Source organism: Mustela erminea, chromosome X (assembly GCF_009829155.1).
Source record: "Mustela erminea isolate mMusErm1 chromosome X, mMusErm1.Pri, whole genome shotgun sequence".
NCBI classification, from domain to species: Eukaryota; Metazoa; Chordata; class Mammalia; order Carnivora; family Mustelidae; genus Mustela; species Mustela erminea.
In genome coordinates this window covers 108,185,238-108,208,508 of record NC_045635.1, presented here as the reverse complement: position 1 = coordinate 108,208,508, position 23,271 = coordinate 108,185,238, and the positions used below count along the sequence as shown (strand labels likewise).

General features: G+C 36.6%; 1 pseudogene; it reads right to left on the bottom strand.

Annotated features, from left to right (window-relative positions):
* Positions 1 to 996: 996 nt before the first annotated feature.
* On the bottom strand, positions 997 to 1,367 carry LOC116583287 (annotated as a pseudogene).
* Positions 1,368 to 23,271: the final 21,904 nt, after the last annotated feature.

Below are 23,271 nucleotides of genomic sequence, written 5' to 3'. Positions count from 1 at the left end.
GCTTTCAATGCCATCCCAATCAACATTCCACTGACATTTTTCAAAGTTCTGGAACAAAACAATCCTAAAATTTGTAGGGAATCAGGAAAGACCCCGAATTGCTAAGGAAATGTTGAAAAAGAAAAAGAAAACTGGGGGTATCATGTTGCCTGATTTCAAGCTTTACTACCAAGTTTTAATCACCAAGGCAGTACGGTACTGGCACAAAAACAAACACATAGACAATGGAACAGAGTAGAGAGTCCAGTAATGGGCCTGCAATTCTATGGTCAAATAATCTTCAACAAAGCAGAAAAAAATATCCAGTGGCAAAAAGATAGTTTCTTCAATAAATGGTGCTGGGAAAATTGGACACCTATGTGTAGAAGAATGAAACTTGACCATTCTCTTACACCATACACAAAGATAAACTCAAAATGGATGAAATACCTCAAGATGAGGCAGGAATCTATGAAAATCATAGGCAGTAACCTCTTCAACATTAGCTACACCAATTTCTTTCAAGACATGTCTCCAAAGAAAAAGGAAACAAAAGTGAAAATGAACTTTTGGGACTTCATCAAGATAAAAGGCTTCCGCAAAGCAAGATAAAAGGCTTCTGTACAGCTATATAGTGTTTCTTATTATAGATCCAATGTTGTACAACAGATCTCTAGAGCTTACACATCTTGCTTAACTGAAACTTCATGGCTATTGATTAGTAACTCCCCATTTCTTCCTCCTCCAGCCCTGGTCACCACTATTCAACAGTTTGATTTTGACTATTTTAGATACCTCATTTAAGTGGAATCATGCAGTATTTGTTTTTCTGCGATTGGCTTATTTTAGTTAGCATAATGTCCTCAAGGTTCATCTGTGTAGCTATATTTTGCAGAATTAGCTTTTTTTGAAGGCTTAGTAATATTTTAAAAAAGGCTTAATAATATTACAATGTATGTATGTACCACATTTTCTTTTCATTTTTCTCAGTTTTATTCCTTTATTTGGCAATCAGCATTAGTTCTTATCTACATTAATTATCTGTAGATTTTTGAAAGTGGTGACTGGTACATAGGCAAGCACCTTATAGACCTTGTTTGGTGAATCTTCATTCTTGTTGCAATTATGGACAACCACACAAGGATATGGCATGGAAAATTCCTTATTACTCTGGTCCAGACAACTTTTTCAAGCCTGGTGTCAATGTGCACATCTGGAGTTCCCATATCCTTCATGGAAAATTTTGGGATCCCTTTGAGGGCCTGAGGAGCATGCTTCTTGAAACCCACTCCATGGATGTGCTTGTGAATGCTGATACTTTTTTTTATGATCACTACCTCAATGATGGCAGAAAAGCCCTTCTTCTTGCCACCCTTTGCAGGAGCCATTCTGCTAGGCCTTGGTTGCAAAGCATACCACATTTTCCTTATTCATTCATCTGTCCATAGACATTTTTACCTCTTGACTGTTTTGATTAGTGCCACAATGAATATGGAAGTGCCAAAATTCTGATTCTGAAACTTTGAGATTCTGATTTCAATTCTTTTGGGTAAATATTCAGATGTGGATTACTGGTCTATAAGGAAATTCTTATTTTTAATTTTATGAGAACCTCTATACTACTTTCCACAGTGTTAGCACCATTTTGCAATTGCACCAACAGTGTTTAAGGGTTTCAATTTCTCCACATCCTTGCCAATGCTTCTTCTCTTTTCTATTTTTCATGATAACCATCCTGACAGATGTGTGATGATATCTTATTGTAGTTTTGCTTTGCATTTCCCTGATGATTAGTAACACTGAGTAATTTTTTTTCACGTACCTTTTGGCCTTTCTATGTCTTCTTTGAAGAAATATCCAAGGTCCTTAGCCCACTTTTCTTTTTTGCAGAGGCTTTAACCCACTGAGCCACCCAGGCGCCCCCCTCTTAGCCCACTTTTAAATTGGATTATTAGCTTTTAAAAATTTGTTTGTTTTGCTATTGAGTTGTAGGGGTTCCTACATATTTTGAAGATTAACCCCTTATCAGATCTATCTTTTGAAAATATTTGCTCTCACTCCATAAGATGTGTTCTCACTCTGATTGTTGTTTTCTTTGCTGTTCAAAAGCTTTTTTATTTGATGTAATCCTATTTGTTTACTTCTGTTGTTTTTACTTTTGCTTTTTATGTCTAATCCATGAAATCATTGCCAAGACCAAAGTCATGATGCTTTCCCCTAGGTTTTCTTCTAAGAGTTTTACAGTATTGGGTCTTATGTTTAAGTCTTTAACTCATTTTGTTAACTTTTGTGTATCAGGTAAGATCAAAATCCAGTTTCATTCTTTTGCATGTGGCTATCCACTTTTTGCAATGCCATTTTTTGAAGGAAGTGTCCTTTGACCATTGTGTATTTTTGGCACCTCTGTCAAAGATCAGTTGACTATATATGCATGGACTGTTTTCTGGACTCTCAATTCATTTACAGTGGTCTATATATCTGTTTTTGTGCCAGTACAATACTCTTTTGATTATTGTAGCTTTGTAATACATTTTATAATCAGAAAGTATTTTGCCCCAGCTTTGTTCTTTCTCAATACTGATTTGGCTATTCATGGTCTTTTGTGGTTTCATATAAATTTTAGAATTCTCTATATTTATAAATAATGGTACTTTATAGTGATTTCATTAGATCTGTAGATTTCTCCAGATAGAATGGATATTTTTCACAATATTAAGTTTTTCAATCAATGATCACAGAACATATATCCATTTGCCTATGTCTTTAATTTCTTTCATCAAAGTTTTATAATCTTAACAGGTTAGTAACTAGTATGGAGTTTGAATCAGTAATCAAAAATCCTGGTAAAGTCTCTCATGGTTCTTCTCCCACTCCAACTAACATAACAACAGCACCATCAACAACAAAAATCCTTGTAAAGAAAATCCAGGACCAGGTGGCCTTCTGGGTGAATTCTATCAAACACTTAATGAAAAATAATGACAATCCTTCTCCAATTATTAAAGAGGAGGAAATACTTCCAAACTCATTTTATGAGGCCAGCATTACCCTGATTCCAAAGCCAAACATAACAGCACAAAAAAAGAAAACTATAGCTCCTTATCTCTAATAAATATAGAAATCTTCACCAAAATACTACAGAACCAAATCAAATAGCATGTTAAAAGGATCATACACCATTACCAAATGGGACTTGCCTCTGATGTGCAAGGATTCAACATACAAAAATCAATTAATGCAAAACACAATATTAACAGAATAAAAATCACATTTGTCTTAATAGATTTACCAAAACATTTGATGAAATTTATTATCTGTTCATGATAAGAACTCTTAACAAACTAGGAATAGATGGGAAACATCCCAACATAAAAAAGGTCATATATAGGGACACCTGGGTGACTCAGTGGGTTAAAACCTCTCCCTTCAGCTCAGGTCATGATTGAGCCCTGCATCGGGCTCTCTGCTCAGTGGGGAGCTTGCTTCCTCCTCTCTCTCTCTCTGCCTGCCTCTCCACCTACTTGTGATCTCTCTCTCTTTCTGTCAAATAAATAAATAAAATCTTAAAAAAAAGGTCATCTATAACCCAAAGCTTGCTGATACCATTATATTCAACAGATAAAAGTAAAAGCTTTTTCTCTATGATCAGGGATAAGACAAAGATGCCCACTCTCACCACTTATATTTAAATTAATATTAGAAGTCATAGAGCAAGTACTCAAGAAAAAGAAATAAAAGGAACCCACATTAAAATGAGGAAGTAAATGGGGCACCTGGGTGGCTCAGTGGGCTAAGTCTCTGCCTTCAGCTTGGGTCATGATCTCAGGGTCCTGGGATTGAGCCCCACATCGGAATCTCTGCTCAGCGGGGAGCCTGCTTCCTCCTCTCTCTCTCTCTCTGCTTGCCTCTCTGCCTACTGTGATCTCTCTCTGTCAAATAAATAAAATCTTTAAAAAAATGAGGAAGTAAAATTATCCCTGTTTGCAGATGTCATTATCTTATGTAAACTCTAAAGACCCCATTAAGTAGAACTGTTAGAACTAATAAATTCACTAAAGTTGAAGGATACAAAATGAACATACAAGAGTTAATTACTTTTCCATACACTAACGATATGCTATTTGAGAAAGAAATTAAAGAACAATCCCATTTACACTAGCATCAGAAAGAATAAAGTACTTAATAATGTTTTTAATATAGTCAAATTTATAGCTTTGGATAAAGTTATAGTTAGAATTTTTCAGCTAAGTTTATAAGTGGATTATTGAATGTTTTATTCCAGTTTTTTGTGTTTTTTTAATATTTTAATTTTTAATTCATTTGGAGCGTATCCTGATGTATACATGAAGTATGGTTCCAATTTAACTTTTGCAGATAACTATTCAGTTGTCAAGAATTATTTATTGAACAGGTTTCCCCATGCATTATGGTTTATTTCTAGACTTTATATTCTTTTTCAATTATCTGCTTATTTGTAATCTGTATTACAGTTTTGATTATCATAATTTTAAAATAAATTTGGATATATGATATGTCTGTCCCTTACTCACAGTTCTTATTTTTTCAGAGTTTTCTTCTCACCTGAGGAGTCTTGTTTATTAAATTTTATGTGAGTTCTAGAAACTACTTCTCTTGTTTTCCCTACAACAAAAAATGCTAACTTTATTCAGACATGTTAAATTTATAAAATAACTTAGGAGCGGTTGCAATTATAATGAAATTAAGTTTACATATCTAAAACGTCTTGTGTATGCAAGGTTTTGGAATTTTATGTTCTCTTTATCCTCTCTAAAATGATCTGTTCTTTAACTATCTGTTCCATTTTCATTTTATATTATTTTACTTTTAGAGGAGTGAAGAGGCAGGTCTTTGACAACTTTTCCTAATTCCTTAGTGGAAATCAGCTTGTTTGGATTTTTCTCTTTTCTAGCGTCAGTTTTGATAAATTACACTTTTATAGAAAATTACTCACTTCATCTTGGCTTGCATTTTTATATAAGTGGCCTCGTAATTAAAGCAAAATCTAATCTTTTAGCAGTTGTTTCTTTAACAAACTCCCAAATTTTAGTGGTCTAACAGAGTAAAAATGTCCTATGCATACGGAACCCAGTATAGGTATTTCTGGTAATTGGGCAGACTTCTATGTCCTAGTTAGGTCCCCAGACTCCTTCTATTGTATGGCTTTGTCATCTACAATGACCTCTGAATCTTTTTTTCTTTTTTTTGACTGAATCATCTGTCTCCTACTGACAGCTATGAGATGAAAAAGTAGGGACAGATGGAAGGGTTTTGTGGTTGTGTGGTGTATATCAATTATACCCACTATCCATTGTCCAGAACACAATCATAGGCTCATATTTCACTATAAGTAAGCCTTGGAAGTGTAAGGTAGCTTTTTGTCCATAAAGGAAAGGAAGTAGATTTTGGCGAACACTTTGCTGTCTCTACCATACCGGTTTCTCTAAAAATTGAATATATAAAAATTTTTTGTTTTGTTTTGATTTTATAATAATTCCTAGGAGTGGATATGGGAAGATGTTGAAATTATGATTCCTTGATGTAATTGGAAACCTAAATAACAGTGAATAAGGAGATGGACTTGAATGTAAGACAGACACAGACTCAAGTTTCAGTTCTATGCCAGTGAGATGTTCTTACCCAAGTTGTGTAATGGAGTATAATAATGGAACCTACCTCAAAGTGTTGTGAAAAGTCAATGAAAAGATTAGTGTAAAGTTATTAATTTTGGAACTGACAGTATTGTTATGATTAGTAATAATAGTAGCATCATGTTGTTAAGCAGAAAACAAGTTGGTCTGTGAGGAGTTAGAGGCATGAGAACAGATGCAGTTAAGATATATGTGGGCTGAAATAGGTAAATGCCCATTCGGAAGTAGCAATTGAAGAGGCAATGGTTTTCTATAAACCTTTATAACATTGATCAATACAGTAAGCCTTCTTTTAACCTTCAGAGGCTCTGTGTGGGAACACAGTCTTGCTCAGGCCTTACTTTTATGTTGTATGTTTTAGAAAACTTCTTGGATTGCTGCTGTTTGATTCTAGGCCATGTCTCCACCAGAGATCTCTGGGCAGTTAAATCTTAATTCAACGTTTTCTTCTACCTGATCATTATATGTTAAACTACATGCTACTCACTATCACATCATATCCCTTCCCTCCTTTAAACTCTGTATACAGAGTCACATCTCCAGTAAACCTGTCTTAATTGGTAGCATGGTTATTCTTCTTCCTCATTGACTGTACTTTTTCCCAGAAAATATCCTTCAGTAGACTTTCTGATTATGCACTTTCCAGTTCCTGGAGAAGAAAAATCAACCTTTACTTGTATTTATGTACTTGGGCAAAAATTAGATTTTCAGGTTCTCAGGGACATAGACAAGGGAACTTTTTCATATTCTATTTTCTTTGTGTCCCCTAAAGAGTACCTAAAATTGATTTTTCACACAGTGGCCATTTGGGGGCAATTTGAACTTTTAACTAACCATTTCATTATATCCCTAGAGCACTGTCAACTTCTTCAAGGAAAGAAGTAAAAACAATGCTTGTACTTTCTGCTGTTTCTCTAAAGGAGAGAGAGGTGATAAAGGACCAAGAAATTTGTCAGAAATTTTCTTAAAACTGTTCACAAAGCCTGTGAAAAGATACATGAGGCAGAGTCCAGGAACACTGAAAATAAGAGCTTCCAGTTGTTCTTTCCCATGGAGTCATTGGCAGTACTATTTTATCAGCATCAATATGTGATAATATGCACAGAGTGTTGTCATCCAGGGAAGCTAGCTTGAGTCTTGGTGTCTAAAATTTCTTAGGGCTCCGTGGTTGTCTGCCCATATGATGGACCCTTACTTTCTAGGCCCTCCAGAGATAGAACTGATACTGCATAGAGGACCTTTAGTCTCCATTCCCTTTTGAAGTAAAGTGCACACTGCATAGCCCAAAGTCACTGTCCATAAATCACATTTTTAGTCTGTCCAGTGGCCAAGGTCTCCAGGTAAAGATACTCTTGTTGGACATGATATTCCAGGGGTTTAGAGATTACCTCCCAGAAACCAAGGGCAAAGGCCAGACTTATTTCTGAGCAAGTTTACATTCTTTAAAGATTCGTTATCTAGTCGGAATCTCCTCTTGATTCTGTACCAGCAGGTGGAATGCTAAGGCTGAAACCACTGAGGAAGCTGCTATTATTTTTATATTACAGAAAGGAGATAGTGACGTAAGCACATAAAATACTGTTTAGTGGTCTGGCATTCTGTTACTTTGCTTAGTTTATCTTGTTTTTGTTGTAGGGCTGTCCAAGTCTAATCACAAGCAGGATAGGTAGTATTTATGTGTTGTGATATAAAAGACAGAAAAAGAAATACCATAACAACAAAATTGTTCCTTCATATGTCAAAGGCACAGATCAGAATCAAATGAGCTCTTAACATTTTTTCATGTGTCTATTAGCCATCTGTATGTTTTCTTTGGAGAAGTGTCTGTTCATGTTTTCTGCCATTTTTTGACATGATTATCTGTTTTTTGGGTGTTAAGTTTGAGGAGTTCTTTATAGATCTTGGATACCAGCCCTTTGTCTGTAGTGTCATTTGTGAATATATTCTCCCATTCCGTGGGTTGCCTCTGTTTTGTTGACTGTTTCCTTTGCTGTACAGAAGCTTTTGATCTTGACAAAGTCCCAAAAGTTCATTTTTGCTTTTGTTTCCTTTGCCTTTGGAAACAGGTCTTGAAAGAAGTTGCTGTGGCCAATGTTTAAGAAGTTACTGCCCATGTTCTCCTCTAGGATTTTGATAGATTCCTGCCTCACATTGGGGTCTTTGATCCATTTCATGTTTATCTTTGTGTATGGTATAAGAGAATGGTCAAGTTTCATTCTTCTATACATAGCTGTCCAATTTTCCCAGCACCATTTATTGAAGAGACTGTCTTTTTGTCACTAAATTTTTTTTTCTACTTTGTCAAAGATTAGTTGACCATGGAGTTGAGCATCCATATCTGGGCTCTCTATTATGTTCCACTGATCTATGTTTCTGTTTCTGTTCCAGTACCATGCTGTCTTAGTGACCATAACTTTGTAATATAGCTTGAAATCAGGTAACGTGATGTTGCCAGTTTTATTTTTGTCTTTCAACATTTCCTTAGCAATTTGTGGGCTTTTCTGATTCCATACATATTTTAGCATTGTTTGTTCCAGCGCTTTGAAAAATGCTGGTGAAATGTTGATTGGGATGTCATTGAAAGTATAGATTGTTCTGGGCAGTATAGACATTTTAACAATGTTTATTCTTCTGATCCATGAGCATGGAATGCTTTTCCATCTTTTTGTGTCTTTCTCAATTTTTTTCATGAGTGTTCTGTAATTCCTCAAGTATGGATCCTTTACCTCTCTGGTTAGGCTTATAAGGTATCTTATGGTTCTTGGTTCTATAGTATATGGAATTGATTCTCTAATTTCCCTTTCTATATTTTTATTGTTAGTGTGTAAGAAAGCAACTGATTTCTGTGCACTGACTTTGTATCCTGCCAATTACACATATACAATGGAATATTATACAGCCAGCAGAAAGGATGAATATCCAGCTTTCATATCAACATGGATGGGACTGGAAGAGATTATGCTGAGTGAAATAAGTGAAGCAGAGAAAGTCAATTATCGCATGGTTTCACTTATTTGTGGAGCATAAGGAGTAACATGGAGGACATTAGGAGAAGGGAAGGAAAAGTGAGTTGGGGTAAATCGGAGGGGGAGAGGAAGCATGAGAGACTATGGAGTCTGAGAAACTGACTCAGGGTTTTGGAGGGGTGGGGGAGGGGGGATGGGTGAGCCTGGTGGTGGTTATTAAGGAGACCACATATTGCACGGAGCACTAGGTGTGGTGCATAAACAATGAATCTTAGAACAGTGGGGAAAAAAAAAACAACCAACCATACAAACAAACAAACCCAAGTGATCATCTAGTTCAGGTGTTGTCAGACTGTCTTGGGGTCAAATCTGCCTCTCTGCCAAATTACATTCAAATTGTAATTTGAACAGCCATGTCCCATTCATTTATGTATTGTCTGTGGCTGCTTTCATGCTACAGTGGCAGAACTGAATAGTTGTGATAGAGACTGGATGACTGCAAATACTTCACTAGGGACTGCCTGGGTGGCTCAGTGGGTTAAGCCTCTGCCTTCAGCTCAGGTCATGATCTCAGCGTCCTGGGATTGAGTCCCGCATTGGGCTCTCTGCAAGGCAAGGAGCCTGATCATTCCTCTCTCTTTCTACTTGTGATCTCTCTCTGTCAAATAAATAAAATCTTAAAAATAAATACTTCACTGTCTGGCCCTTTACAGAAAAAAAGTTTGCTGACCTCAGGTGAACTATATCTTAATGCAGATGGAGTAATTGAAGTCCAAATTGGAGAAATATTATTAAATTAGGCAAATAACTACTCTGCTTTATATTGGACACTATTGAAGGCAATTGAGATACATCAGGAAACAAAAAAGATAAAAATTTCAGATTAATTAACAGATAAAATTTCAGATTAATTATACTAACAATTATACTAACATATTATTGTTAGCAATTTATAATGCCATGGAAAAAGAATAGCAGGTTAAAGGGGAATTGGGAGTGTGAAGTGGGAAGAGTCAAAACTTTAAATAAGGTGATGAGAGTAGGCTTCACTGAGAAGTTGAGATTTTAGAAAAGATTTGAAAAGGGTAGGGTGAGCATTGGAGACACCTAGGAGAAAACATTTTCAGGCAGAGGTAAATGCTCATCCAATGCCTGATCAGAGATGTTCCAGCAACAGACAAGCTGAATGAAGTAAAGTGAGTGAGGAGGAAGATAGTAGGAGAAGAGGGAAGTGAGGCAATGGAATGCCAGATGCCACTGGGTTTGTAATGCTATTGGAAAACTATGAGTAAAATGAGGGACAAATGTGGATTATGAGCAGATAAGTGACAGCTGACTAGGATTAATATTTTAGCTTCATTGTTGAAGATAGTTAAGGGAGTGAAAGTGAAAGTAAATGATCCATGTGATGCTTATTATTTTTTTTTTTACCAACTTGGCTAAGGCATACCCAGATAACTGGTAAAAAATTATTTCTGGATGTGTCTATGAGGGTGTTCAGGAAGAGATTGAGATTTGAATTGGCAGAATGAGTAAAGATTTTCCCTCATGATTATGGTGGACATCATCTAGTTGGTTGAGGGCCTAAGTAGAACAAAAGAGCAGAAGAAGGGGAAATTTACTTTCTCTGCTTGAGCTAAGACATTCATCTTCTGCCCTCAGGCATTGACACTCCTGATTCTCAAGCCTTCGAATCTAGTCTGAGACACTAGTCCTCTCATTCTCTAGTCTTCAAGCGAGGACTGGAACTACACCACCAGCATTCCTGGGCCTCAGCTTACAGATGGCAGATCATGAAACTGCACCTCCATAATAAGGTAAACCAATCCCTCATAATATGCTTCTTCCTGTATATCTTATATATTTCTTGTTGGTTCTGTTTCTCTGGAGAACGCTGACTAATCAAGCCAGTTATGAAGTTATGATAGTAAGCTAGCCTAGAGATGATGTTGGCTTCTTTTTAGCAGTGGATGAGATGAGAAGTTATCACATCCTAGATTTATTTAGACAGTAGAACCAAACAAGATTTGCTAAATGGTTGGCTGTGGGTATAAGAAATAGAGAGAAGACAAGGTTTTTTGGACTGAGCACCTGGAAGAATGGAGATGTCAAAGTCATACAGGAAGTTGGTAGAAGAGCAAGGTCTTGAAGCCAAGCCCTCTAATTCCCTCTAACACCCCTCTAAATCCCAATTTGATTGTGCTTTCCCAAGGAATGCTAATATGACTTTCAGACAATGGAAACCAGCTCAATGCATGTGTAGCTGCAGCAATATGCAAATGATAAATAATAAGTCTCAAAGCTAAATCTTGTACAGAGTATCACTACTACCAGGTTTATTTACAGGTTTATCTCTCTGAGTACAGGAGAGGGAAAATTTCCTATTTAGCTCGGGCTCATTAAAAAGTCTCTCCTTGACCAGCTTTGATAAGGAGAAGAAAACAAACATAATGGCTCCACTTGAATATCATAAGATAATAAATATTCCAAGTGAGCATAATTGTTTTTAACCTTTATGCCAGGTACAATAAATGTCAAATGGAAAGATAACCTAGCACTCTCCTGAAACAGTTTAAATAATAGGCCCCAGTTTGCTTTAATGGGAACTTACCCAGTAGATACACTCATATAACAAATGAGAAATCCCTAATGAGACTTGCATTATTTCTATTGGCTTTTATGCCATCCTTAATTGATTGCCATCATGCACAGCTAATTAAGAGCATGATAATCTGACTGAGGTATTTTAAGCCAGTGCAATGGTGCCTGCTTTAAAACAATGACTTTAAGAAACCCACATCAAGGTGGCTGGCAGGTTACTCTATAGCTGGTGACTCCCCCATTAGAAAGCATGATCCTTTGTTGGTATGTTTTCTTTACCCAGTAAATGCAAACATGCACATGTACATGAATGTTCATAGCAGCCTTTTTTGTAAGTGGAAAAACCTAGAAAAATGTGAATGTACATATAATATGTATAAATATATTAGGAAAAATCATGCAATGAATGAAAACGAGTAAGCCACAGCTATACACATCAACATGGGTACATCTAAAAATCATGCCCTTTGGGGCACCTGGGTGGCTCAGTGGGTTGAGCCTCTGCCTTTGGCTTGGGTCAGGATCTCAGGGTCCTGGAACTGAGCCCCATATCGGGCTCTCTGCTCAGCAGGGAGCCTGCTTCCCCCCCACCCCCCACCTGTTTATGATCTCTATCTGTCAAATAAATAAATAAAATCTTAAAACCATCATGCCACTTACCAAAAAAATAGCATGCCATAGATAAATACAGAGTATAATTTTAGTTTAATGTCTAAAAATTGAAAAAAATTAAATGGTATATCTTTTAGAGATATGGATTTGAGTGATAAAACTACTTTTAAAAAGTGAGAGAATGATTAACAAAATATTCAGGATAGGTGAAAGGATGGGGAGATAATTAGAAGAAACATAAAGAAGGTTTCAAATATTGGGAATGTGCTCTTTAGTTTTGAGAATTTAAAAACTATTATAAAAGCAATACATGGCTATCATAAACTGTGGAACAATACAGAAGAATATAAGATCAGGAATAGAGTTGTCCCTTTTCCTCTTCTCTAAAATTCCATTTAAGAGATGAAAAGAGTGGGGCACCTGGGTGGCTCAGTGGGTTAAAGCCTCTGCCTTCGGCTCAGGTCATGATCTCAGGGTCCTGGGATGGGGTCCTGCATCGGGCTCCCTGCTCTACAGAAGGCCTGCTTCCCCCTCCCCCTCTGCTTGCCTCTCTGCCTACTTGTGATCTCTCTCTCTCTGTCAATAAATAAATAAAATATTTTTTAAAAAAAGAGATGAAAAGAGCATTGTCAATAATTTGGGATACATCCTTCTAGATTAGTGGTTCTCAGTGTGATCCCTGGACTGGCACTATGTGCATCACCTGGAAACTTGTTAGAAATGCAAATTATCAGCTCAATCCCAGATTTGCTGATTTAGAAATTCTAGAGATGTGGCTGTGCTATTTGTATTTTAACAAGTCTCTGGGTGGTTATCAACCATGGTTGAAAAATAATAGAAACACCAGAGAAACATTGAAAAACAAAATGCTAGTGCCCAGGTTTTACCTCCAGAGATTTTTAAAAAGCTCCTCCAGTAATTATAATGTGTTGACAGAGTTAAGAGTCATTGGTTTAGGCTTTCTATATACATATACATGTGTAAAACATATACATATACATGATATATATATTATTATTGAAAAGTGTAAGATACAGATTTTTTCACACATATAAATATATATATGAGAGAATCTTGGGCATCTTTCACTTTTCACTAATAATATATCAACAAATATCTGTTTTCTTTTTTAGAACAGTGGTTCTTTTTTTTTTAAAGATATCTATTATTTTATTTGACAGAGAGAGAGAGAGATCACAAGTAGGCAGAGAGGCAGGTGGAGAGAGAGGAGGAAGCAGTCTCCTTGCCGAGCAGAGAGCCCGATGCGGGGCTTGATCCCAGGACCCTGAGACCATGACCTGAGCCGAAGGCAGAGACTTTAACCCACTGAGCCACCCAGGTGCCCCTAGAACAGTGGTTCTTAACGAAGGAAGATTTTGCCCTACAGGGGACATTTGCCAACATATGGAGCCTATTTTAGTTGTCACAACTGGGAGCAGTGCTACTAGCATCTGGTGAGGAGAGGCTAGGGATGCTGCTAAGTATCTTAAAATGGACAGGACAACTTCCCACAATGAATGATCTGGCTTCAAATGTCAATAGTGCTGACGTTGAGAAGCCCTGTTTTAGAGGGATACACGATATTTGATTCTAAGACAGTATTAGAATTCATTCAATCTATTCAATGTGCTTTGTTGACTTCACTAAATAACCACCATCTCTGAAGAGCTTCAGAAGATGTAAATTATATGGGTATGCCTTGTTTCTACATACTTTCTCAAAACTCAGTAAAGTAACGTGCATCCTTTTTGTTTATTTTGCATTCCCATAATAATAAGCACATTGCTGAGTGTGTTAAATGTATCGAAGAAAAGCCTGGTGAATTGAATTGAATCATCCCCAATACCACAATATAGCGAAATTCTATGGCATTGGTCTCTGGTTTCTGTTAAATCCTAGAAATGAAGGTTGGTGAAATTCTGTCAATAACAAATGGAATTAACAGTAGAGTCTTGGGTGTATTGCAGAGTGAATGATTAAAAATCATCAGCAAATAGTAAGCTGTGTGCTGTGATCTTTTAGCTTTTGGTATTTTGACTGGTGGTCCCATTTTTGCAGTTTAGTGAAGCTGTAAACAGAGAGACCTAAGACCCACAAATGGGCCAAACAGTCAAATACTGAATATGAAAAGGTCAGCATCAAACTGCTTACTGATATGACTCAGGCTGGCATGGAATTGGGAGGGCCTATGACACTGTAGATTTGGGCTATTGTTTTAAAGGGAAACAAATCTCTCTGTAGCAAATAGAATGAAAAAAAGTCTTCAATTTGAATTGTACTGGAAGATTGGAAAGCAGCTCTGGCTGAAACTTAGGCCTGGTTAAGGCCATGCATATTTCAAGTATAAAATGCCATGGACCTGGACTTTTTGAAGGCTCTGTCTAGGGTGTTGTTGTTGTTGTCTGCTTCTCTCTTTTTCTAAGAAGACTTTTAATATCTTGCAGATAGTTACCTCTTTCTTACTCTGGTTACAGGGCTTTCTCTTTACCCTCTTATTAAATGTAGAGGCCTTGGCCAACTTTTTCAGACTTTGCTCTCTTCTTTCTCCTTTACACATCTCTCAATTTCATCTTTTCACCTTTGTGCTCACTATTTTCTTCTTCCTATATCCTTTAGTACTCCTTAGAAAAACCAGAGTTAAAGAATATATTAATGGAAATAAACAATACATTAGAGACTATCAACAGTAGATTAGTGGATGCAGAAGAATGTATCAGCGATCTGGAAGATTGGGTAATGGAGGGCACCCAAGTTGAACAGCAAAAAGAGAAGTTTTTAAAAAAAGTTAGGCTAAGGGGTCTCTTGGACAATATCATGCAAATGCTTACCATTATAATGGTCCCAGACCATTATATTGGTCCCAGAAGAAGAGAGTAGAAAACTTATTTGAAGAAACAATAGCTTAAAACATCCCTAACCTAGGGAAGGAAGTAGACATCTAATTCTGTGAAACACAGAGTATGGAACAAAATGAATCCAAGGAGGGCCACAGCATGAAACACAGTAATTAAAATATCAAAGACTAAAGATAAAGAGAGAATCTTAAAAGCAGCAAGAGAGAATCAAAAAAATTATTTAAAGGGAAACACTATAAGGCTATCAGCTGATTTTTTAGCAGAAACTGTAGGCCAGAAGTAAATGACCTGATATATTCAAAGTGCTGAAAGGAAAAAAAAATCTACATTTAAGAATACTCTGCCCACCAATATTATCATTTATATTTGAAGGGGAAATAAACAGTTTCCCAGACAAACAAAAGATAAAGGAGTTTATCATCACTAATCCAGTTTTATTAAAAATATTAAGGGATTTCTTTTTTTAATGTATTTTTTAAATTTTTTATTGACAAATAAAGTATTATTAGCCCCTTGGGTACAGGTCTGTGAATCACCATGTTTACACACTTCACAGCACTCACCATAGCACATACCTTCCCCAATGTACATAAGACAATCACCCTCTGCCTACCCCCTTCCCCTCAGCGACCCTCAGTTTGTTTTGTGAGATTAAGAGTCTCTTATGATTTGTCTCCCTCCCAATCCCATCTTGTTTCATTTATTCCTTTCCTACCCCCAAACCCCCATGTTGCCTCTCAACTTCCTCATATCAGGAAGATTAAATGATAATTGTCTTTCTCTGATTGACCTTCTTCGTGAAGTGTAATACCCTCTAGTTCCATCCACATCATTGCAAATGGCAAGATTTCATTTCTTTTGATGGCTGCATATTATTCCATTGTGTATATGTGTATACATATACATATATACATATATATACCACATATTCTTTATCTATTCATCTGTTGGTGGACATCTAGGTTCTTTCCATAGTTTGGCTATTGTGGACATTGCTGCTGTAAACATTTGGGTGTATGTTCCACTTTGGATCAGTACATTTGTACCTTTAATGTAAATACGCAGTAGTGCGATTGCTGGGTCATAGGGTAGATATATTTTCAACTTTTTGAGGAACCTCCATGCTCTTTTCCAGAGTGGCTGCACCAGCTTGCATTCCCACCAACAGTGTAGGAGGGTTCCCCTTTCTCTGCATTCTTGCCAGCATCTGTCATTTCCTGACTTGTTAATTTTAGCCATTCTGACTGATGTGAGGTGGTATCTCATTGTGGTTCTGATTTGTATTTCCCTGATGCCAAGTGATGTGGAGCACTTTTTCATGTGTCTGTTGGCCATCTGGATGTCTTCTTTGTAGAAATGTCTATTCATGTCCTCTGCCCATTTCTTGGTTGGATTATTTGTTCTTTGGGTGTTGGGTTTGAGAAGTTCTTTATAGATTTTGGATACTAGCCCTTTGTCTTATATGTTGTTTGCAAATATCTTCTTCCATTCTGTCAGTTGTCTTTTAGTTTTCTTGACTGTTCCCTTTGCTGTGCAAAAGATTTTGATCTTGATAAAGTTCCAATAGTTCATTTTAGTCCTTGCTTCTGTTGCCTTTGGTGATGTTCCTAGGAAGAAGTTGTTGCAGCTGAGGTCGAAGAGGTTGCTGCTTGTGTTCTCCTCAAGGATTTTGATGGATTCCTTTCTCACATTGAAGTCCTTTATCCATTTTGAGTCTATTTTCATGTGTGGTATAAAGAAATGGTCCAGTTTCATTCTTATGCATGTGGCTATACAATTTTCCCAGCACCATTTGTTGAAGAGACTGTATTTTTTCCATTGGATGGACATTCTTTTCTGCTTGTGAAGATTAGTTGACCATAGAGTTGAGGGTCTATATCTGGACTCTCTATTCTGTTCCATTGACTATGTGTCTGTTTTTGTGCCAGTACCTTTCTGTCTTGATGATACAACGTTGTAATAGAGCTTGAAGTCTGGAATTGTGATGCCACCAACTTTGGTTTCTTTTTCAATAATCTTCTGGCTATTTGAGGTCTCTTCTGGTTCCATTTAACTTTTAGGATTATTTGTTCTATTTCTTTGAAAAAAATGATGGGATTTTGATAGGGATTGCTTTAAATGTGTAGATTGATTTAGGTAGCATAGACATTTTCACAATATTGGTTCTTCCAGTCCATGAGCATGGAACATTTTTCCATTTCTTTGTGTCTTCCTCAATTTCATTCATTAGTACTTAAATGTTTTCTGAGTACAGAGTCTTTGCCTCTTTGGTTAGATTTATTCCTATGTATCTTATGGTTTTGGGTGTAATTATAAATGGGATTAACCCCTTAATTTCCCTTTTTTCTGTCTTCTTGTTGATGTATAGAAATGCAGCTGATTTCTGTGCATTGTTTTTTATATCCTGACAGTTTACTGAATTCTTGTATGAGTTCTAGTAGATTTGGAGTGGAGTCTCTTGGGTTTTCTGCATAAAGCATCATAACATCTGCAAAGAGTCACAGTTTGACTTCTTCATTGCTAATTTAGATGCCTATAATTTCTTTTTGTTGACTGATTGCTGAAGCTAGGACTTCTAGTACTATGTGGAATAGCAGTGGTGATAATGGATATCCCTACCATGTTCCTGGCCTTAGCAGAAAAGCTCTCAGTTTTTCTCCATTGGGAATGATGTCCGCTGTGGGTTTTTCATAGATGGCATTGATGATATTGAGGTACGCACCCTCTATCCCTACACTTTGAAGAGGTTTGATCAAGAAAATATGCTATACTTTGTCAAATACTTTTTCAGCATCTATTAAGAGTGTCATGTTTCTCCTTCTTTCTTTTACTAATGTGTTGTATCACATTGGTTGATTTGGGGATGTTGAACCCACCTTGCAGCCCTGGAAAAAATCTCACTTGGTCGTCGTGAATAATCCTTTTAATGTACTGTTGGATCCTATTGGCTAGTATTTTGGTGAGAATTTTAGCATCCTTGTTCATCAAGGATATTGGTCTGTAATTCTCTTTTTTAATGGGATCTTGGTCTGGTTTGGGGATCAAGGTAATGCTGGCCTCATAAAGTGAGTTTGGAAATTTTCCTTCCATTTCTATTTTTTTGGAACAGTTTCAAGAGAATAGGAATTAATTCTTCTTTAAATGTTTGGTAGAATTCCCCTGGGAAACCATCGGGCCCTGGGATCTTGTTTTTTGGGAGATTTTTGATGACTGCTTTGATCTCCTTACTTGTTATGGGTCTGTTAAGGTTTTCTATTTCTTTCTGCTTCTGTTTTGGTAGTTTATAAGTCTCTAGGAATGCATCCATTTCTTCCAGGTTGTCAAATTTGCTGGCATATATTTGCTTATAATATGTTATTATAGTTGTTTGTATTTCTTTGGTGTTGGTTGTGATCTCTCCTCTTTCATTCATGATTTTATTTATTTGGTCCTTTCTCTTTTCTTTTTGATGAGTCTGGGCAGGGGTTTATCAATCTTATTAATTCTTTCAATGAACCAGCTCCTAGTTTTGTTGATTTGTTCTATTGTTTTTTGGTTTCTATTTCATTGATTTCTGCTCTGATCTTTATTATTTCTCTTCTTCTGCTGGATTTAGGCTTTCTATGTTGATTTTTCTCTGGCTCCTTTAAGTGTATGGTTCAGTTGTGTATTTGAGACCTTTCTTGTTTCTTGAGAAAGGCTTGTATCACTATATATTTTCCTCTCAGGACTGCCTTTGCTGTGTCCCACAGATTTTGAACTGCTGTGTTTTCATTATCATATGTTTCCATGAATTTTTTTCAATTCTTCTTTAATTTTCTGATTGACACATTCATTCTTTAGAAGGATGCTGTTTAGCCTCCATGTATTTGGGTTCTTTCCAAATTTCCTCTTGTGATTGAGTTCTAGCTTCACTGTGGTCTGAAAATATGCAGGGGATGATCCCAATCCTTTGGTACTTGTTCACACCTGATTTGTGACACAGGATGTGTTCTATCCTGGAGAAAGTTCCATGTGCACTAGAGAAGAATGTGTATTCTGTTCCTTTACGATGGAATGTTCTGAATATACCTATGATGTCCATCTGGTCCAGTGTGTCATTTAAGGCCTTTATTTCCTTGCTGATCTTTTGTTTGGATGATCTGTCCCTTTCATTGAGGGGGGTGTTAAAGTCCCTACTGTTATTGCATTATTGTCGATGTGTTTCTTTGATTTTGTTACTAACTGGTTTATATAGCTGGCTGATCCCATGTTAGGGGCATAGATATTTAAAATTGTTAGGTCTTCTTGTTGAACAGATCCTTTGAGTATGACATAGTGTCCTCCCTCATCTCTTATTATAGTCTTTGGCTTAAAATATAATTGATCTGATATAAGGATTGCCACCCCAGCTTTCTTTTATGTGCATTAGCATGGTAAATTCTTTTCCACCCCCTCACTTTCAATCTGGTGGTGTCTTTGGGTCTAAAATGAGTTTCTTGTAGACAGCATGTTGATGGGTTTTGTTTTTTTATCCATTCTGATACCCTGTGTCTTTTGATTGGGGCATTTAGTGTATTTACATTCAGAGTAGCTATTGATTGATTTGAATTTAGTGCCATTGTATTGCCTGTAAGGTGTTACTGTACATTATTATTTCTGTACAATGTACAGTAACATTGTCTCTGTTCCTTTCTGGTCTACTACTTTTAGGCTTTCTTTGCTTAGAGGATCCCTTTCAATATTTCCTGTAGGGCTGGTTTGGTCTTTGAAAGTTCTAATTTTTCTTTCCAGAAGCTTTTTTTTTTTTTAATTTTTAAAATTTACTTTCAGCATAACAGCATTCATTGTTTTTATACCACACCCAGTGCTCCATGCAATCCGTGCCCTCTCCAATACTGACCACCTCATTCTCCCAACCTCCCACCCCTTCCCCCTTCAAAACCCTCAGATTGTTTTTCAGAGTCCATAGTCTCTCATGGTTCACCTCCCCTTCCAATTTCCCTCAACTTCCTTCTCCTCTCCATCTCCCCTTGTCCTACATGTTATTTGTTATGCTCCACAAATAAGTGAGACCATATGATAATTGACTCTCTCTGCTTGACTTATTTCACTCGCCTTAATCTCTTCCAGTCCCGTCCATGTTGCTACAAAAGTTGGGTATTCATCCTTTCTGATGGAGACATAACACTCCATAGTGTATATGGACCACATCTTCCTTATCCATTCGTCCATTGAAGGGCATCTTGGTTCTTTCCACAGTTTGGCGACCCTGGCCATTGCTGCTATAAATATTGGGGTACAAATGACCCTTCTTTTCACTACATCTGTATCTTTGGGGTAAATACCCAGTAGTGCAATTACAGGGTCATAGGGAAGCTCTATTTTTAATTTCTTGAGGAATCTTCACACTGTTCTCCAAAGTGGCTGCACCAAGTTGCATTCCCACCAGCAGTGTAAGAGAATTCCCCTTTCTCCACATCCCCTCCAACACATGTTGTTTCCTGTCTTGCTAATTTTGGCCATTCTAACTGGTGTAAAGTGATATCTCAATGTGGTTTTAATTTGAATCTCCCTGATAGCTAGTGATGGTGAACATTTATTCATGTGTCTGATAGCCATTTGTATGTCTTCATTGGAGAAGTGTCTGTTCATATCTTCTGCCCATTTTTTATATGATTGTCTGTATGCAATAACAATGTAGCAGACAGAGAAATTAAGAAAACAACCCATTTACAATAGCACCAGAAGTATTAAAATCCCTAGGAATAAATTTAACCGAAGAGGTAAAACAAACAAACAAACAAACAAACAATCTATACCCTGAAAACTAAAACACTGAATAAAACTAAAACAGGGATTGGAAGAAATAATATTGGAATGTTCATACTGTCAAAAACAATCCACAGATTCAGTGTAATCCCTATTAAATGCCTATGGCATTTTTCATAAAACTAGAACGAATTCTAAAATTTGTATGGAATCACAGAAGATTACAAATACCTGAAGCAATCTTGAGAAAGAAAAACAAAGCTAGAGGTATTACAATTCCAGATTTCAAGATATACTACAAATCTGTAGTAATCAAACCAGTATCATCCTAGCACAAAAGGAGACACATAAAGCAGTAGGACAGAATATAGACCCTAGAAATAAATACATGCTTATACATGATTAAAGAAGTCCAGAATCTACAAGGAGGAAAAGACAGTCTCATCAATAAATGGTGCTGGGATAACTCGACAGCTCCATGTAAAAGAATGAAACTGTACTACTTTCTAACACCCTACACGAAAGTAAACTCAAAATGGATCAAAGACCTACATGTGAGTCCTGAAATTCTAAAAATTCTAGAAGAGAACACAGGTAACACGTTCTCTGGCATAGGCTATAGCAATATTTTTCTAGATATGTCTCCTAAAGCAAGAGAAACAAAAGCAAAAATAAGCTATTTGGAGTACATCAAAATTAAAAACTTTTGCACATTGAAAGAAATCATCAGCAAGACAAACAAACAAAAGCAGCCTACTAAATAAGAGAAGATATTTGCAAATGATAGATCCCATAAGGGGTTAATATCCAAAATACACAAGGAACATATATAACTTAATGCCCCCCCCACAAAAAAAAGAAAGAAAAAGAAAGAAACCCCAAGTAATCCAATGTAAAAATGGGCAGAGGGCTGAATAGATATTTTTTTCAAAGAAGAGATACGGATGGCCAATATGCACATGAAAAGATGTTCAATATCACTGATCAGGGAAATGCAGGTCAAAAGCAGAAAAAGATAATACCTTACACTTGTCAGAATGGCTAAAATAAAGACAAGAAATAGCAAGTGTTGGTGAGGATGTGGAGAAACAAAGTCCTGTGCATTCTTGGTGAGATTGTAAATTTGTATAGCCATTGCAGAAAACAGCATATAGTTTCTTCAAAATTTAAACTCAGAAATATGATTCAAGAATTTAACTACTGGGCATTTACCTATAGAAAATGATAACACTAATTTGAAGAGATATGTACACCCCTATGTTTATTACAGCATTATTTACAATAACCACTATATAGAAATAGCACAAGTGCCAATTGGTATGCAACAGAGAAGGAAAATACAGCATACATGTACAATAGAATATTATGCAGCTATAAAAATGGGGGCACCTGGGTGGCTAAGTGGGTTAAGGCCTCTGCCTTTGGCTCGGGTCATGATCCCGGGGTTCTGGGATCGAGCCCCGCATGGGGCTCTCTGCTCAGCGGGGAGCCTGCTTCCCCCTCTCTCTCTGCCTGCCTCTCTGCCTACCTGTGACCTCTGTCTGTCAAATAAATAAATAAAATCTTTTAAAAAAATGGATGAGATTGTGTCATTTGTGACTATGGTTGGACCAGAGGAAAAAAAGCCAAGCGAAATAAGTCAGAGTGAGAAAGACAAATACTAAATGGTTTTACTCATACGTGGAATCTAAAAAATTAGTGAATAAATAAACAAAAGGCAAAAATCAGACCTATAAATAAAGAACAAACTGATGGTTGCCAGATGGGAGAGCAGTAGAGAGATGGGGAAAATGGGTGAAGGAGAGTAGAAGTTATAGACATCTAGCTATGGAATGAATACACATGAACAAAGAATACAATAAGGAATATAGTGAATGATATTGTAATAGCATTGTATGGTGATAGATGGTAATTACACTTATGGTGAGCATAGTACAATGTATAAACTTGTCAAATCACTATGTTGTACACTTGACACTAATGTACCATTGTATGTAAGCTATACTAAAAAAATTAAGTAAAAAAAAAGACTATTGTTTTATGAAGTTCTTCCATTCTTTGCTTTTTCCAGCCATGGGTTGTAATAAGTCTCTTATAATGGGAGGTCTTGAGCATTTATTCATTCATTTAACAAACACTGAGTGGCTAATATGATTCAGGCTCCATGTAAGTGTCAATTGGCAACATATGGTTTCTGCTATCTGTGTGTAATCAGTATGGAAGGAATACCAATGCTTAAGAAAATGTAACTGATTTACTAAATAATGTGAATTCAATGAGGTACAAACATGAAAGAGCTTTACTTTTCCCCAAATAACTGCCTTCAACTATGTGTTGTTGTTTCCATTTCTGTTCTGTTATGACATCTTGTGTATATCCTATGTATTTCTAACTATTTTCCATCTATTAAAGAGCAGTCCACCTTCCAGAATGGCTAAGGAAAACAAACAAATAACAACAACAACAAAAACCCTGATAATGCCAAGTGTTGGTAGGGATGTAGAGGAACTGGAATGCATCTACATTTCTAGTATGAGTGTAAGCTGGTGTACCCATTTTGGAAATCTTTTGGCAGTAACTATTAATTTTAATATATGCTAGCCTATGACTCAACAGTTCTATTGCTAGGTATATACACAGGAGAAAAGTGAACATATGTTTACCAAAATGTATATGCTAGATTGTCGCTCTCGCCAGCAAGAACGACCCGCAAACGTGATGAGGAGCAAACTTCTTTATTAGGGTTTCTATTAGCGTCTCTACTACTACTACTACTACTACTTCTACTTCTACTTCTACTACTACTTCTACTTCTACTTCTACTACTCTCTCAAGCAAGTTCTGGCAATATATACATGT